The sequence below is a fragment of the Sardina pilchardus genome, chromosome 15, assembly GCF_963854185.1.
Source record: "Sardina pilchardus chromosome 15, fSarPil1.1, whole genome shotgun sequence".
Classification (NCBI taxonomy): Eukaryota; Metazoa; Chordata; class Actinopteri; order Clupeiformes; family Clupeidae; genus Sardina; species Sardina pilchardus.
The window spans coordinates 22,800,155-22,818,156 of record NC_085008.1 but is presented as its reverse complement, the minus strand read 5'-3'; the positions used below and the strand labels follow the sequence as shown (position 1 = coordinate 22,818,156).

The 18,002-nt window shown below is 46.8% G+C and overlaps 1 protein-coding gene across 1 annotated transcript in view; it reads left to right on the top strand.

Moving 5' to 3' along the window:
• Positions 1-1,752: 1,752 nt before the first annotated feature.
• Positions 1,753-18,002, top strand: part of clocka (clock circadian regulator a) — a gene marked incomplete in the record, with an annotated part of 51,395 nt that continues 35,145 nt past the window's right edge. Inside the window, 1 exon segment of the mRNA XM_062555395.1 lies at positions 1,753-1,818.

Below are 18,002 nucleotides of genomic sequence, written 5' to 3'. Positions count from 1 at the left end.
GGATAAAAAAAGATTAAAGATGCTGAAAGAGAAATGCGTTATCGCAGGTCCTATAGGTGAAGATAATTTATACTATTTAAGTGATGCGTCTCACTGCATGTGGAGAGCCTCAACAACCTTTCCATATTTAGATGCAGACATTCTCAAATATTTTGAGTCAGGAACTGTTCAATCCATAATTGAAATTCAACTGCTATATCTGGGCTGTGACTCATTCATTCTTAGAGTAGGCTATTTATGCATTTCATTCATTGCAATTTGCACTTTGACAAGTACAATGTGTGATTTCCACGGGTCAGGGTTATGGATGACTATCACCCGTTTTTCTTGTGGCATATCTATCCCACCTTCATGTGAGCCGTTTTTTGTCGAACTTTCATTTCGGAATGAATGACAGACGCACAAAAACAGAACTATTGCCACCTGGCGGCTTGTCATGTAGCACACATTTTCCATTAGGTTGAAATATGTCATTCTTTTTATATTGGCTTATACTAGTCTATATAAAGTCGCCATTAAATTGTTATTAAATTGAATTGTTTGTGAACGGTCGTAAAGAAGAACTGAAACGATCTTACTATATATAAGACCACAACGACACCCTTGATCCTATGGACTTAGAAGGGGATGTTCATGAGCTTTATCTCTAGATGTCGCTGGTTCTCTTCAATTCAGCTTTAGCTGGGCTTATTCCTGAAACAGCTGACAGCAAGTTTGTCCAACACTGAAAACCATTTGCAAGGGCAACTGGGTTTTTATTTCAATTAACTAAAATAAATAAGTAGGCTTATTTAGAAAGATAAATGGATAGGCCAGATAACACGAAACAGACAACTTCACCTTACCACAATGTTCAATTGCTACTGGCAATTGAACATTTGCATTAATTCCTCCTATCGTTCATCACAACTGCAGTGAACTCAGTGGACCGATTAATTAAACAAACTAGATACACAAGTCAGCCCTGCTGAGTGTGTAAGTAGACTGCTTTTCCCTACGTGGGCAGAAAGGGCTATAGTTAGTTTATCATAACCAAATAAAATAGGCTGCGAGATGTGAGTCAGTAGGCTAAAAAACACAGGATATTTTGGTGCGCACGCACGGAACCGTGATTGGACAGAGCAGGTGCCAAATGGTAGAAATCCCGCCTCTCTGTTTCGCGCGCTTCTTTCATTCAAGCTTGGTTGCCCTGCGCGTTTGACCTAATTGGCATTCAGCCAGAGGAATGAGCGACACATGAAGGCCAAAGATTGGGAACATTTGTATAACACAAAATGTAATAGAATAGCACATTAGAATAAAAATGGGATTGTTTCGTCAAATATTATCGAGGGAAATACGTTAAAGGATGTTAATTAGTCACAAAAGTATTTTAATTGGGCTATCAACATTTCAAGACTTAGCCTAGGTTAATCGACCAGAATAAGAAATAATCTATAGTACATAAAACGTTCATAAAAATTCAACAATAGCCCATGTTTTGTGCCTCAGTTAGGCTAATGTAATGTGCCGAGATGTAGTTCTACATTTAGTTTAAATGGTATCGTGTATATCTTCTGTCTTTCATACCATCAAAAATGACAAATTAAGCGCAAAAAAATCTTATACCGATGTTTGTGGCAAGACAAAACTCTCACGCACGTCAAAGGTATGCCTGTGTAGTTCCGCCAGGTTGTATACTCATCCACTGGTGCGCATGCTCTTTGAGAGCCCAAGCTAGGCCTTGGCTGTTTTTCTAACTCCAGTTCAACCCTCCGCGCAGCCATCTACTACCAAAACAACCAGGACGGAAATTGTAACAGTCGGACAACTGACAAGGTAAGCGCGATTTTAAGAAATGCATGATTGCGTGTCTTTGGAAATGGCAATCGATGCGCTGTCCGGTTAAGTTTTTTGCAAATATGACCGTACCGGGAGAGTACGATGCTGTTTTTCAATGCTAGCTATTTAGCGTTACGCTTTGCTTAGGAAGAATGCGAAGGCCCGGTGACCCACATTCGCTCTACCCCGGTGAGACAGGGGAGGGGACTGTGTGGTGCTACCAAATGTTTTTAACCGGTTAAAAGCCCGCATGCTCTTCGTGTTCTATAAGCCTGTGGCGATCACCGTAGTCTTTTATTTTCAACCTTCGCATTTCAAACTTTGTCGCTATATTTAGCACGGTTAGCATGCAGTGACCCCTGATTTTGAGTGATTAAACACGCCGCTGGTTTCGGGTGCGCATTCGCTTGGTGGAAAACTTGCGCTTCATCTTCTCCCGAACGGATCTACTGGATGTATTAATCAGTGTATAAGGTGAATAACATTCTGAAGCTCATATGCTGGCTACTGTGTTTGGTTGTTATTTTTTTCTGTGCAAACGCAAGCTTTCCCGGGGATTTGGACTCCACGGTGAAACCAAATCCAATTTACCCCGACCATTTTCCCTGAGACACCGCTAGAGCAACCTGTAGCAGAGGCTTCAAAGCTAGCAGCGATCATTTTAACGCGCACGACATCGGTGCTTCCTAAATACATGTTTTTATTTGCCAGTTCATATATTTATTACATATTTTGCATGGCTTTCTTTCAATGTTTTTTTTCTTAATTGTAAATCTTAGTCTCGTCAGGCGACTGCAGAGGAAATGCCGGTTATTCAAGTGCCTGTTGTGCTACAGGATAATATTTAGTATGAATTGGGTTGAGGACAAACCCGCAAGATGAATGTGTTTGAGCAGGCATAATTTCATAGAATGAAATTAATTCGCATCCAGTCTTGAGTTGTGTGGTCAGCTTATTTTTTGGTTTCTAGCTGCAATCAAGAGCCGTCAAATTCTTGGCTGCTCGCTGCATGTTGTCATTGCGTGCTCGAAGAGACCCATTCATTCTCACTCTATGAAAACAGGACAATAAAACGGCGCTCTTACATCCTCCTTATCGCTTGTTTGTGTCCATGTGACCATCATCTCTGATCCCTTGTAAAGAAGTTGTTACCGGCATTTATGGTTATTGATGCTTTGCTGCGGAGACTTGTGTAGCCTACCTGTGTAGCCGTTCGAATGTGTCTCTTGGCATGAGTGTTCATGACAGTTCCGATTTCTTTTTTTTATTGCACCAAAAAGCTGATATACACGGCATCGCGTGCAGGCATACTGTCAGTGTTACAAAGTTCAGGGACTATTTCAAACGACATATCCGAACTCGGGATTTAGAAGCTTGTAAAAGTAGCCTATTGGTCGAAATGGTTGGCGTTTGGCTGAAAGCGACACTGTGCGAACACTATTTAAAATCAGCCTAATAGTATCAAATAAAGTTAAAAAGTCTGCATTAATCATAGTAGTAGCATAATAATAATAACAATATCAATGTAAATAGTAATATAAAATATAAACGATAAAAATGGGAAATGAAAAATGGGAGATAGGCTATGCATCATTCATGCAATGAAGCTGACTTTGTATTCAAAATGTCGACAAAGGTTGAGTTTCCTTTATACAAAATTAAATCTTCCCTAAAACAGATTTTTCTAAGACACTCCCCTGTCTGATGGAGAGATAAAGCCTTTAGCCTTTTTTTGAATAAATAGACTGAATCAAGCCCTTGTTGGCAATTCACCATACTGTCGTTGCCCTCAGCCGTCCCTTGTGTTTATGTCACAATTGAGGGTCCCTTACCTGACAGAAGATTTCGAGATTATGCAATGGGAGCACATTTGCAAACAGCGATGTCCAGTCAGTTGTTTTTTTTTCTTTTGAGAAAGTGAGTTTAGGTAGTGTAATGTCCCTGAATCAATTCTATGAGTTTAACCTCTATGGACCATTCACACTTTTCACTAGGACCATGTTCCACCCCTAGAAACTGCCAGGAAACAGGAGGGGATACCTTGGGCCATGTTTAGTGACTCAATTGTGAAGGCTCGAAATGTTTAAGTGCAATCCACATTGCATCGTTTGCATCTTCCATTATTGACGAAGACTGATTACCCGTGTGTGTGTGTGTGTGTGTGTGTGTGTGTGTGTGTGTGTGTGTGTGTGTGTGTGTGTGTGTGTGTGTGTGTGTGTGTGTGTGTGTGTGTGTGTGTGTGTGTGTGTGTGTGTGTGTGTGTGTGTGTGTGTGTGTGTGTGTGTGTGTGTGTGTGTGTGTGTGCGCGCGCACTGGCTGTGTGTGTGTGTGAAAAGTGAGCTCAATGATAGACCTTGCCCTGCTTGACTACAGTGTCAGCATCCAGAAACGTGACTTGTGTTTAGCCGATCTGGCACAGTGCTGGGAGCCATCCCGCCTGGTCGTGAATCCCCTGGCATGTCGGCTGGCCCTCCGAGCTCAACCTCTGGACTCTGGGTCTCTGTGCCTCCACGTCTAGATCCCGCCATACTGCCTTATCTCGGGGCGTGGGCCCACAGGAGGTCATGTCCACACACACTCACACACACACACACACACACACACACACACACTCACTTTTGTTGATTGGAATGTTTGGAAGACATGCTATTTTTGTCCCTCCTTGTGCTTAACCTGGAGCTCTTGGTGGTCAGGTTAGCATCAATCTTCTAGAGGAGCGGTGTAATTACTCCGGTGTAAACGGTCATTGTCAGTCAGTAATTGGCTAATTATGGCATAATTGTTAGGGAACCTTTTTTTCTTGCCATCTTCTTAATGATGATGAAGCTTGCACTCTTCAAAGGCACAGCCCTGGGATGGCCTGCCGAAGAATGCATGTTATGAATCTGCATGGCGACTTGTGCAACTTTTAGATTCCCTAGAGTTATGCTGCTGATGTTGAAATAGTTTTTTTTTGTGTGTGTAGTTTAGACTTAAACCAAGGTCAACTGGAAATATCACCTTGGCGGGTGTTGACCATTTGGTACTGTAGTTTGGCTGTGGTGACATTTAGACACATTCAGACAGAGACAATCCCAAACAGAAGATTAGTCATGGCTTGTCATCAGGCTAGTGCGTAATAAGTCTCCCAGGTAACCTAAGCATTCCTTTTATGATGATGAGAGCGATAGATCTGGATAGTTGGTTGTGGCAGCGTGGTTTGTTTTGATCCACACAGCAAAGGTGGGGGACATTTAGCAAGGACTCATAAGAGAATGTCAGCACTTCAAAGTTGAGTTTTGGTTCAGGGGCAAAACGGTGATGCAAAGACCTAATACATATTTGAGCTCCAGTGGCAATGGATGTGTGGAGTTTATGTCTGTTTGGGTTGTTAATGTTTCAACACTAGCTGCCTCCCTGAAATTTTATGAAGTTGGAGACGCAGTAAAGTTACCCCTCGCTGGTAGCCAGTGGCTTAACGACGACACTCCTTCAGGATCCATATTAGATTTTGTTGGTCTGTATGTGGGATGCAGGGGCGGCTGATAGAGAAGTGAACCACAGAGGAAATGACTTTTTAAAGATGGCGACGCAAGGATACTGACGCCAGCATATGTGTGGGCGAAGCAGTTGCTTTGTGAGTTTTTCCAGTCTGACTCGCTGATTGGCTACTCTGGCACAGAATATTAGGTGTTTGTGAAGGTGTGGTTTTAATTTTAGGTGTATGTGGGTTAACCCGGATCTCTCTCCACCCCTCAACACCTTCCTCTTCACTTAGCCTTGTTTTGAAGTGTTCATTTGAACATAAGAGAGTTCTGGCTTACGCTAGCAAACAAGATACTTGGATTGTGCGCATATAAAAAACTCATTTTTAAATAAATGTGTTATAACATTTGTATGCTGTTTTTGTCATTATGATATTGCTTGATTTCTACATAGGAAATGTGCACTACACCCATATCTCTGTTTGTGGTTGAGTACGAAGCTCTCATTTGTGGAAAAAGATACACTTTCAACTCTTCAGTTATCAGATCAGTTAGCCTGATTCAGATCTGTATGTCATGGGGTTCATCACTCAGGAATGAAAATCAATTTTATTCATATTTTTTTTCACACACACCAAACATTTGCTTTATTAAGACCCTTTCAGCTCCCCTGTGGGGCTACAGTAATAGAGGCTAGTAGATAGGATAGATTTGTGGCTGATGATGTCAATCTGTCCAAAGGTGAGCGCCTGTCAGATCTTTGTTGTCACCTTGCTGCTAACCTCTTTGTCGCGGTTAATGAAAGAAGGGTCTGTAGCTTCCATTGATCACTGTCACGTCAGAGGCTTAATAACCTTGAGTGCTGTCAGAGAAGCAGTTGCTTTTAAATATTTTTTTTGTTGTTGTTTTTCTAAGCAAGCGCCTGTGGGCATGGTCTAAAGAGTTTTTATTCTGGCAAAAAGTGAACTGTATGTCAAATTGGTTCCGCAAAATTGTGTTTGAAAAACTCAGAAATGTAATTAAAAGTCGAAACGGTAATGTTTGCGCAGCTGGAATGTTTCATTGCTGTACTGTATGTGGCAGCCAATTGTTTAGTCTGAACCAACCCTTAAATAGTCCTTTTGTTTTGAATGCTAAACCGTGCCTTGAGTTTTCCTGAAGGTTGTTGGGTATATTTGTGGTCGGAGGCATTTTTGGTGTTTGTTTGGTCCACTTGGGAAGCTGCCAGGACCGCTGGCTTGTGTTGCTGTCCACATGTATAGTCAAGACGTATCAGTCAAGGCTTTGCAGCCGTGTTGTTATGGCAGATCTTCAAATCGTGCTTCATTTCAAGCACAGTTTGGTACACATACACATACACACATACACATACACACAAGCACAAGCACAAGTTGGTACACTACACACACACACACACACACACACACATACACCAACAAAAGACAGAGCACACAGAGTGCATACTGTAGTTCATCACAGGCTGATTTCAGTCGTTCTCCACAACACCAGGCATTTTGGGGCCGCTACTGAGCGCTCCATTATCGGTTGTGCCTCGCCGCCTGGGTCTCAGCCGGGCAGCGGTCCCGCTCGTTTGACTCAGGATCCCGAGGGGAGGGGGGGTGGGGGGGCAGGAAGGGACTGGAAGGCGTTGTGTGCCCCAGGGGAGTGTGGGAAGGTGTGAGAAGGGCCTTATGGGAACCTGGAGGCTGACTGCCTCCTCCGACACCCCCGCCCTCCATCTGCCTCTGCCTCTGTGGCCTCGTTTTGTCAGCCGGCGCCGGCGGAGACGAGATTCCTCCTCGTACTGCACGCTTTGTGTTGTGCAAGGATGGATTATAATTAGGACCTGACTCTGATATGCATTTTTAAGGGCTGACATCGATATCTAATAGCTCTGGAAGATGGATGTTTGATATTTTGGGTATTATTTAAAGCGGTTTGGTTATTTGGCTGGTAATAAACAAACTCACTTGAAAGGAATGATTTAGTAAATACCTTTCATATGAGAACCAACAGGCAATATATAATACCAGTGAATAGCCTAGTTATTCATTCTTAAAGGAGAAATCTGGTATTTTCTTTCAAACAGATCTGTTTTTCTCTTTTTTTCTTGTACCGACAGTACTCGGTGACCTCTAGAAACCGAGATCTTTGTGAAAAATGGCCAGATTTCTTCTTTAAAGGTAAAAGTAGAAATAAAACCCCAAACATTACTGGTAAGGTAAGCTATAGTATCGAGACTGGACATTACAGTTGAATAATGATTCCCAGTTCATGAGACCCCAGTTATGATGTTGGAGGCTGAGGAGGCATGTTCAGCATGTCACATTAACGGAGTGCGTTTGGAAGACGCTGATATGTTGTAGTGGGAGTAGAAAATGACTGACAGGACCACTGCCAACAAAATGGGGGATATTACTGCTGGGATTCTTGTGCTACAAATGGGTATTGTTCCTGTGTGCAGCCCTCTCATGTTGGTAGAACAATTTAACTTGTGAGTTGAAAGGTATTTAAAGGCACGGTCTGTCCATTGTTTGTGTTCAACAATTCACTGTTCATGTGCAATCCTGGTTCTGAAAAGGGGAAACAAAAAGCCCAGACGAATCTGTGACCATGTTTAAATGTGCTCTGCAGGTCTGGCAGGCAATTTTTCAATTTGTCATTTTCAAAATCACAGAAATTAAGTAAACAACTGCATTCACAACCTTTGTTTACAAGAAAGGTGTGGTTTCTATCCTTGAAAATATATACAAATATTAGGTGAAGATGTACCAGACTTAAGTTTAAATTCACTGCTGGTTACTTACACCCCTTTGATTTTGATCAGTGTGGCGTAAGACAGGCTTAAAATAAAGTCGCTTGGAGTGACATTCACTATTCCAGCCAATATACATGTTACTCCAGGAGCATGAAATGGGGTCATAGTTTGATTGGTTATTGGGCTCTAATAGCGACAACCTTTCACCTTAATTGAACACTCACCCTTTTAAGATGTTGTTTTCATTGGAGTCAAAGGGTCAAAGGTCACTTCCTAAGTATCTGAAAGAACACCTCAGCAGAGAAAACAGATGAAGGGATTAGCAGTAGCATTAGCATGCTTGGATGGACATTCGCTTGAGGATTTTACTGAATATTGCTCTTTGTGTGATGAGGGGCAGCGTGTCAGCTGTTCCATCCTCACACCCATGTTTGTCCTCGTGCAGATGGAGGAATTAACATGAATAAGGCCACCCTGATCTTGACAAAAACAAAAAAGACATTTCCACTGGTTAAGCTTATGGTGTTATAATGTCAGTGTATGTGAGTCTTTTGATTAAAGGTGTGTGTGTGTGTGTGTGTGTGTGTGTGTGTGTGTGTGTGTGTGTGTGTGTGTGTGTGTGTGTGTGTGTGTGTGTGTGTGTGTGTGTGTGTGTGTGTGTGTGTGTGTGTGTGTGTGTGTGTGAGAAAGATCACTGTGTTCTGGTGCCGCCCGTTAGCTGCTCCAGAAATCCCAGAGGTTCTGATTAGAGATGAATCACAAGTAAAACATCTGGGTCATCCTAGAGCGCACATCTCTTTCTCTCTCTCTCTCTCTCTCTCACACACACACACATACACAATTGCATGCTCATCCTCTTGTTCAAAGATACACAGAAGCCCAACCTCAGTAAGGCTACACACACCGCAGGAAGGCCAATTAATGATCTCCCCGCCCACCCAGACCAGTTGTTGTAAGCTTCGGGCAAACCTGTTCAGGAACGCACGCACACACGCACACACGCACACACACACGCACACGCACACGCACGCAGGCACATACACTCATCTCATCCATTTCTTCATCTGTAGCCTGCAACTTTTTCTCCCCTCCTCTCTCCCTATTAGTGTGTGTGTGTACAGTATGTCTCTCTGTGTGTGTGATCCTCTTGGTCCTCAAGTCTTTCATTTCCTCTTAGACTTTAGTCCTAGATAGAGGGGAGATTTACTCTCTGACAGAAGCTTCCTGACTTGCCACCTCTGTTCCTGTCGCGGCCAGCGTCCAACTTTAACAATTTTCCTCCACTGATCCCTCCGGCCAGTGCATGACATTTTTGTTAGTCCCTTCCACTGGCCCAGAAAAGTCACTTTTCCCTCTTTATTTCAGTAGTCACTCTTCCCTCTTTATTTGAGTAGTCTCACATGCTAAGCTTCAACCAGTTAGCATCAGCGGTGAGCTGAACTGACTATTGATGGGGACTGGTGGAAAAACTGACACTAGCCCAAAATTGGCCAGTGATTGGCCAACCAACTTGCCCTGGGCCAGCAGCCGGCCATTACTTATGTTGAACCCTGTGACTCATGGCTATTAAGCCGTCAGCCTGAGGTCTTTGCGGTCAGGATGACTTGAGTCGTTGACCACAAAGAAACGGTTGCTGTTGTCATTCAGCGTTCAAGGGAGTGACTTGATGAATGTTTTATGATCAGGCCAGGGTAACTTTTTTTTTTTTTGCCGTTGTGTTTCTTCGACTTCCTGTCATCTTCATTTTATACTTAGCACCTGATCATGTACGCTAGCCTTACCAACTTCAAGCTTTTTTCGAGGGGCATGGCAATGTCTGTGATAGGCTGAATGTTATTTTTGTGTTGCCTTGGGGCACAGCATAGAAAAACAGTGTTAAGTATGCAGGGTCTCCGACCCTCTTCAGTCTTTCCACCCACAACAGTCTAACTCTTTTGTAAGCCAGTTGTTTGGATTGCTGATGAAAAAAAATCTGGAACTTCCCCTTACTGATAGCAACGATGTTAAACTGACTTGACTTTGTGAACTCTGTTGCCTTGTTTTTACTGTTAATGCATGTGTTCGTTATGCTATTGCACGCATCATGTATTGTGCTGGTTCAAGCTGCTTCTTGTTTGAGCCCTGGTGATGTTGGTGAGACTTGTGTGATAGTGGAAATTGCCATTACGTGTCGTGAGCAGTGAAGCACACCTACCTTGGTCACTATTATAAATACAGTATGACACGCAGTCCACTGTGTACAACGGACAGTACAAGCTGTACTTCAGTGAATGTTGCGTTGTGTTATTGACGTGGAAGTGACAGACTGCATGATCCTGTTGATGCTCTTTAGCTAACATTGAGTACGGTTGACCTGACATAACCAAAGCTGTTGAGGTTTTATTCTATGGCTGTGCTCTGCTCAGGCTCTGACACTGTAGGATCCTGGTAAGCAAATTGGGGTGGGTACCGACGACCGCCACCCCTCATTGCTGTCAGTAGTTGTTAGTCATGCCTCCTTCTGCCCGTGTCTGCATGCCCAACTCCAAGATAGCATCTTTGACCTTCTCCCTGTACCCCATTTAGAATGGGCGCCCATTTTGAAATCGATGAGGGCTGGGGCTGAGGAGAGGTGGCAACTGGTCGTTTTGCCAAGACGGTTTGTTGTTCCTTTTGACTCGGTCAGCTCACGCTGTGATCTACTCGGCTGGCGTGGCTTGGGATGAGCGTGGCCGTGGCGACACCACGGTGATTAGCTTTAACCCGTTCTCAGGTTAGCGCTGTGTAGAGGAGGCTACCGTAGCAGACTAGAGGATCATGTTAGTCTGGCTGCCCCTGACCTTAGGGTCTGTTGTACTGTAGGCTGATAGCGTCCACAGGCTTGAGAGAATGCTAACAGCTTAGCTTACTGAAATTGGCTTGGGAGAACACCTGCAGATTCCTGAGCCCCAAGGGCGCCATCCTTTTCACATGTTCACGTAAATGGCGTTTAACGATCTAGTGGTGAGACTGTTCCTATCATTCCATTTGTGTGGCATAATTGAACAAGTTGAAACAACGCTTTTTGGAATCACTTGAACAGCTCCTCTGTTCTCCTAAAAAAGCCAACTTGGTGTATAATTGTCTTTGATGTGAGAAAGTAATTAATCTTAGAGTGATCCATTCCTAAAGCTTGCTCTTGGTTGTTGAGTGTGGCACACGGTGGACGTTGAAAATGAAAGGGCCCCTTGTTGAGGGCACCAGGACAACAATCTTGCATCACTGTGAGCACTATTTTCCAGATAAAAAAAAATGGCGCTCTCAAATGATTTTGTATCTTGAGACAAGCATCAGGAAATTATACAGACTGTGTCTGCCTGACAAAGGTCAGTCACGCGTCTGCCTGTTTTTCTATCTGCTTTCTTTTTCCCCCTCCCTCTCTCCCCCTGACTTTCCCTTTCTGCCCCTCTCTCCAAATTCCGTCTCCTTCTCCCAGTTAGTCTCACTTTGCTGTGATTGAATAAAACATTGTAACGCAGAAGCCATCTGCTATTAATCCAACGTACAAGTGGTTTCCTTTGCCATTTTCGAAACACTACGCATGTGTTTCAGCACGAGAGAGAGGTTTGTCCCAGATTCTGTTTTTTTTTTTTCTTCCAGAGTGGCATTTAGTACACAGAGCACAAGGAGTTCTTTTCCTTACTTCTTGTTTTTTATTAAAGCGTTTTCAGGCCAAGCAGAAATGTTTTTAAGGCACTCGCTTTGGAATCAGATTTGAGTCACCCATTTTTATTCGGACATGTTCTACGAAACAGTTATTGCCCGCCGATTTTTATTTGGATTTGCTACCTAGCAAAACGAATTGATTTTACTTACGGCTAGATCGTCTTGCTGGTGCTCTGCCATTTTCAGTTCTGTGTACGTTCGTTTGTCTTTGGTATTATTTGCCCTCAATGGTGCCTTCCAGGCAGCGCTGCCTTCAAGGCACTACTCCCCTCTGTTTAGGGGTAGGATGAGGGTTTAGGGGGTTAAGGTTAGGAATAGGGTAAAGGTAGTGCCTTTTAGGCTGTGCTGCCTGGAAGGTGCCGTTGGGAGCAAAAAACACCATTGAGGATGTTCGTTGTCATGTATATTGGAGAGCACCCTTGAGATTTGCGTGTGAGGATACTCATTTGCCAGTGCTATTCAGGTATGGAGGTGTGCGTGTCGACAGACTCAAGGCAAGCACAGCCTGGTTTGCATGCGGTTCACCGGGCTCTGAGCTCTGGGAAATCTTCACCATGGCTAGAAGTTACTCTCAGCAAGCTCACCTGTTTTTCCCGTGGGAGACATACCTCTCCCCCCCCCCGCCCCCCTCATCGTCCCCTCTACTACCACAACCACAACCCCCCCCCCCCCAGCCCCAACCCCTCCAACCATTTCAAATGATTTCACTGTCTCGCCATCAGACAGACCACGAAAAAGTCCATTACCTCTCAAAACTATTGGAAAACCTTCATGCCCTAGAACTGCAGAACCGTAGCCGTGTGCTCCATAGAATCTCACTGGGTCCCCGTAGCGGTTCTATCATATCATGCTCTCTCTCTCTGCCAGAGGTCCCCCTCTGAAATGTACTCATCTCAATATAAAACCTGGCGGTGAGCCACGTTAACTGGGTGCATGACAGCCCCTTAATAGACGAGCATGACGTCTCTGCTCTAAGAATGGCTTGGTCAGGCACGCGCAAGCTTCTCTGGTGATGGTGGTGGTGGAGGAAGAGGAGGAGGAGGAGGAGGAGGAGGAGGAGGTGGTGGAGGGGTCGCGACGAAAGGTTGAGAACGTGACTAAGGTCTACCGCTGTCCTATCAGGAGAGGGCGAGGGAGGTTTCGGTGTAAGGCTGAAGGTCAAGTCAGAGGTGAGGGGTCAGGTGTCGGGTCAACCATCTTATTCTCAGATGAGTAGTTTACAACTGCACTAGTTTAGTGTAGTAGGGTGGGTGTGTGTGTGTGTGTGTGTGCGCGTAAGTGTGTGTGTGAGTGTGTGTGTGAGAGAGTCTGTCCAGCTGTCAGGGAAGCTCTTGGTTGGGACGCGCCCGATTTGGGGAGTCGGCTGAGCTCCTCGTTCCTCGAATCTTCTTTTGGGTGTTTTTCACAAACAGGCCAATCCTGTTGGGAATTTTCCCTGCTAATCCGAGGGGGTGTTTGACTGACCTACAATTGGTGCACATTTTTAGCATGCTTCAGCAGAGCGCATTGGATTGGACTGGACTGGACTGGACTGGGGGGTGGTGGGGGGGTGAGGAAGTAGCTCTGGAGGTAGAGCAGGCTTTGCGGGATTCAGAGGGACCCTGGTGTCCAAATCCTCCAGCTCCTCTTGGCTGCATCTCGAGTGTCGTCTTGTTCTCTCAGCCCGACCGCAGAACCGCAATCTGCTCCCAGCCACAGGAACCAGGGCTTTTTGCGCATGTCATCCTTCAGATAGATCTGTGTGAGGATGCGAACTGTGATGCGTGAAATATAGAGCACTTTTTGAGTGTCGGCGAAGCGGGTGAAAGAGTTTTACAAATGCAGCCCATTCCTCCTTCGCTTGTAAAATGGCTTCCCTCCCGTACCGTTAAAGCTCGCTCAGCTCCCCCCCCCCCCCCCCCTCTCCCCCGTCGTCGGCGGGACTGAGCGTGAGCTGCCGGAGACGCGTCCCTGAGACGCTTCCTCGGTTTTGGATCTCACCGCCGAGACTGCGGCACGTTGTCGGCTCGGCGTGGGAAGTAAACGGCGTAATTACCTCTGGAGTTCTGGCCCTCATTCATCAGATATTCACTGACTCTGTTCCCCTTTATATATTTATTTGCTACAGGCCTTTGATGTGCAGCTTGTTTCTGGCTGGAAATTGGGGCATATTTTTTGGGGTAAGGGGAGAGGGGGGGGGGGGTATGATCTGGATTTTCTAACTCTCTGACAGGATTCCATATTTGTGAAGGCTTCTATTGCTGCACTAGCCTAGTCATAGTCGCGTTTTCTATAGGGGTCTAAATGTTGATTTCGTCCATAAATATGTCTTGAGCCTATAGCTTGTCTTCTTTAAATAAGTCAGTATGTGAAATTGTTGTGGATTGCCACAACAATTGTGCTGGAGATTGTGCTGGATAGTTTCCACCAATAAGTGTGTGTGTGTGTGTGTGTGTGTGTGTGTGGGCAAGTCTCTGCAAGTTGTTGAGATGTGTGATGGGCTGGGTGCACCTGTGAGGAAGTAAGGACTGGGACCTGTTTTGTTTGCGGCTGACCCGGAGTAACCTTTGCTCATGACATGTCTCGTGCGCACACACACACACACACAGAATACACACACAAATGCGCGATCACAACAACTGAACAAAAAACTTGTATCCACTCATCACAATCCCCCCCCCCCCCCCCACACACACACATGTATACACCACATTTGCATTTGAGGTCCATTTTTCTGGCAGTGATGTGCTGAGCCTCTCTTTCTCTCTCGCTCTCTCTCTCTCTCTCTCTCTCTCTCTCTCTCTCTCTCTCTCTCTCTCTCTCTCTCTCTCTCTCTCTCTCTCTCTCTCTCTCTCTCTCTTTATATCTTTCTTTCTCTCTCGCACCCGCCCTCTTCCTCTGTGATCCCATCATCCGCAGCAGTGTCGGTGCCTCCTCCCACCTCTCCGCCTCTCCAGCTCCCAATCCAGGCCCTCAGTCCCACTGACCTAGTTGGCCCTGCTGCCTCCTGCAGTTGGCACAGCAGCCCCCCCCTCCACCTCCACCTCCACCTCCTCCACCACCACCACCACCACCCTACCACTCCCCACCCGCACACCTCTGCTGCCTCCTGCAGTTGGCACAGCAGCCCCCCCTCCACCTCCACCTCCTCCACCACCCTACCCCTCCCCACCCGCACTCCTCTGAGAGGCAGTGGGCCAACAGCAGCAGCAGCAGCAGCCACTCACCGCAAGAGCAGCAGCAGAAGCAGCAGCATCAGCCACCGCAGTGGAAGGCCGATCCGGAGCCGAGGCTCCGCCGTGGGGCTGTTGGCAGCTGCGCCGTGGGGCCCTGGCCTGGTGGAAAACCGCTGCTTGGCTCGCGCCTCTGCGCTGCTCTCAGACCTTTTCCTGTCTGCCGACCCGGTGGTGGGGTGCTGCACACCCAAACAAAGGGGTCCTTGTGTGTGTGTGTGTGTGTGTGTGTGTGTGTCTGTGCGGGGGCTGAGCCTCTGGCTCTCCCCCCACACAAGGGGTTCTGGCACTGGGAGTGGAGGACTGCAGTGGGGAGCAGAGACGGGGGTGGTGTGTGTGTGTGTGTGTGTGTGTGTGTGTGTGGAGGTACCGGGCACGTGCAGAGAGAGGCAGCCTGGGAGCTGGCCGCTCCATCCACCCAGCGCTGGGAAAGCGCAGAACTGAAGGGAGGCCGAGGAGATGATATTGTGTCTGGAAATGTTGAGTGGCGTAAAGCGCAGAGAGATTCAATTCCTCCTCCAGATGCTGCCTCTCAGAATCTGTATCAGAATCAGCTTTATTGGACAGGTTTGCGTAACAAACAATGAATTTGACTCCGGTTAATCTTTGCACTCAAGTACAACACTCAACAATAACATAATAAAACAGTAAAAAAAAAAGAATAAGGTCCCTTTGTTCCTGTCCCTTGTATGTGTAGGGGGCGTTAAAATGTGTTTAGTATTCCAATTGAAATCACAGTTGGAGCCGCAGGTGAAACTTGAGGTCAATTGAGTGAAGGTCTCCGCTTAAAGATCTGTTAATTGATTTTCTTTCGAGTTGTGTGTGAGGGTATTGTGTGAGCAGTGACTATCAGGACTTTCTCTTCGACACATTTGCTGAGCCGTGTTTGTTTGTCTTTTGCCTGGTGTGTGGGTGTGTGTGTTTGTGTGTGTCCTATTGAGTGGCTCTTTTTGACGCGGTCTCAGACTTGATGGTCTGTGAATCTCTCGCGAAATGAAACAATGCATTGACATAGGCATAAGAGTGTGTGTGTGTGTGTGTGTGTGTGTGTGTGTGGGTGGGTATGTGTGTGTATGACGTTTTGTCCTTTGCCTGACTGCACATGCTGCAGGTTTAACAGGCTCCAGGTTTTAACCGTCGGCTGCCGGCCGATGATGGAGTTGCCATGGTGACAGCAGCCTTGCCTTTCCCTATCCCCCCCCCCTCCGACTTTCCCGCGCCCCACCCCCTTTCCGCTCTGTGGTGACACTTTAAGTAATGGACGCTGCGGTAGATCCTCCCCTGGTTTCCTCGCCTGTCTCCTTGCTCAGCGATAACTCAACCCTTCCCCTGACAAGAATGCTAAGCTAGGCTACACAGCAGCAGGCTAACGCTAGGCTAAGCTACTCCAGTCCAGTCCAGTCCACAATGGCGCCCTGTTGGAGTGCCTTTTGTGTGTGGACAGCATTCAGAGAGCGCGTTGTGTTGTTGTGGCCGACCTGTTTCCGTATTCGTTCCCTCCCCTCTCCTCAGTCGCCTGTTTACAAGTCCGCTCTTGGCTCCTGGCAGGTTTTTTTTTTTTATTTAGCTTTCTCTGATGCTTGGTCCCGTTTTTCTTTTACCAGCACTGAGCCGCTGTAGCCTGTAGCCTGTAGCCTGTGCCGATCAAAGGCTTGCCCTTTAGACTGCTGAAACCTGTCTCTCTTCCCTGTATGTCCTCTCTTTCACACACACACACACACACACTCACACACACACTCACACACTCACACACACACTCTCTCTCTCTCTCTCTCTGTCCCTTGTGATAGGCTTTTCTCTGGAGTCAAAGCGCTGGTGTACCACTACTTAAGTGCACCCAGGGTGGTGGTGGTGGTGGGGGCGTGGGGATGAGTTTTATCTCCTCAACACACACAAGAGACCAGAGCTCCAGAAATCCCCTCAAGTTCCTTGACTCAACCATTAGCAACATACACGAAAAGTGACGCGGGGGGATTCTTTGATGTAGCATGGCTTAGGATGAGCCGCACTTTGAAGTCGTCGCGTATCATTTTATTTCCCTCACGCCCCAACAGACCCCTCTCTCTCTCCCCTTACCGCCACCTCCAGACCCTGTGCCAAGAGTTACATTTTGTGGGCACAGAGGAAGGCATTGTGCTCCTCCGCACGGCTCTAGGAAGGATCTGGGATGGGGGGGGTGCTTTTGAGAGGAACCCCCCCCCCCCCAGCAGAGTGGCGTAGCCCCCGTGTCCAGATTTAGCGCTGGTGGTGGGCCTTGTTTGTTCGAGTAAGGCACGTCGGCGTATGGACGCTTAGCGGTGCCTAAACATAGCGTGCGATTCAAGACGCAGCCGGGGCTCTCTGAAGGCACGGAAAGGGGATTCTCTGGCCCAGGCAACGGGGTATCTCTGGATGGGCCGGGGGGCCGGGGGGGTCTCTGATGCAGGCTGATGATCGCTGTGCAGAGAGAGAGAGAGAGAGAGTGCGGGAGAGAGAGAGCACGGGGGAGAGTGAAAGGGAGAGAAAGAGGGAGAGCGAGAAAGAGGAGTCGCCGCAGTGGAGGAATTCAGCCGGTCTATTTTTACTCCGCCTGGTGCGGGCGGTTGCTATGGCGTCGCCGACGGGCACTGTTGTCATGCCGGCGTCTCCGTGTGTGTTTGTGTGTGTGTATGTGTACTGTATGTGTGCATGTGTGCAGAACGGTGTTGAGGATCGGGATCCACTCAAGTGTGTGTGTGTGTGTGTGTGTGTGTGTGTGTGTGTGAGTCACATCCTCAGAGCTGCGTTGACCTACATCCGAGAGAACCAAAAAGAGGCACTGCACGCACACACACACTTTTCGCCAACTTGGGCGTGTTTGTGGGTGTGTGTGAGCGAGTGTGTGATAATGGGTGTGTGTGATGGTGTGATAATGGGTGTGTGTGTGGACATCATCTTGAGAGAGACGGTGTCTTTTTGTGACTCACAAAAGAAAGCTTGAATACCTGTGTGTGTGTGTGTGTGTGTGTGTGTGTGTGTGTGTGTGTGTGCGTGTGTGTGTGCTTGTGTGCACCTACGTATGCAGTGGCCCCAATCTTGGGACAG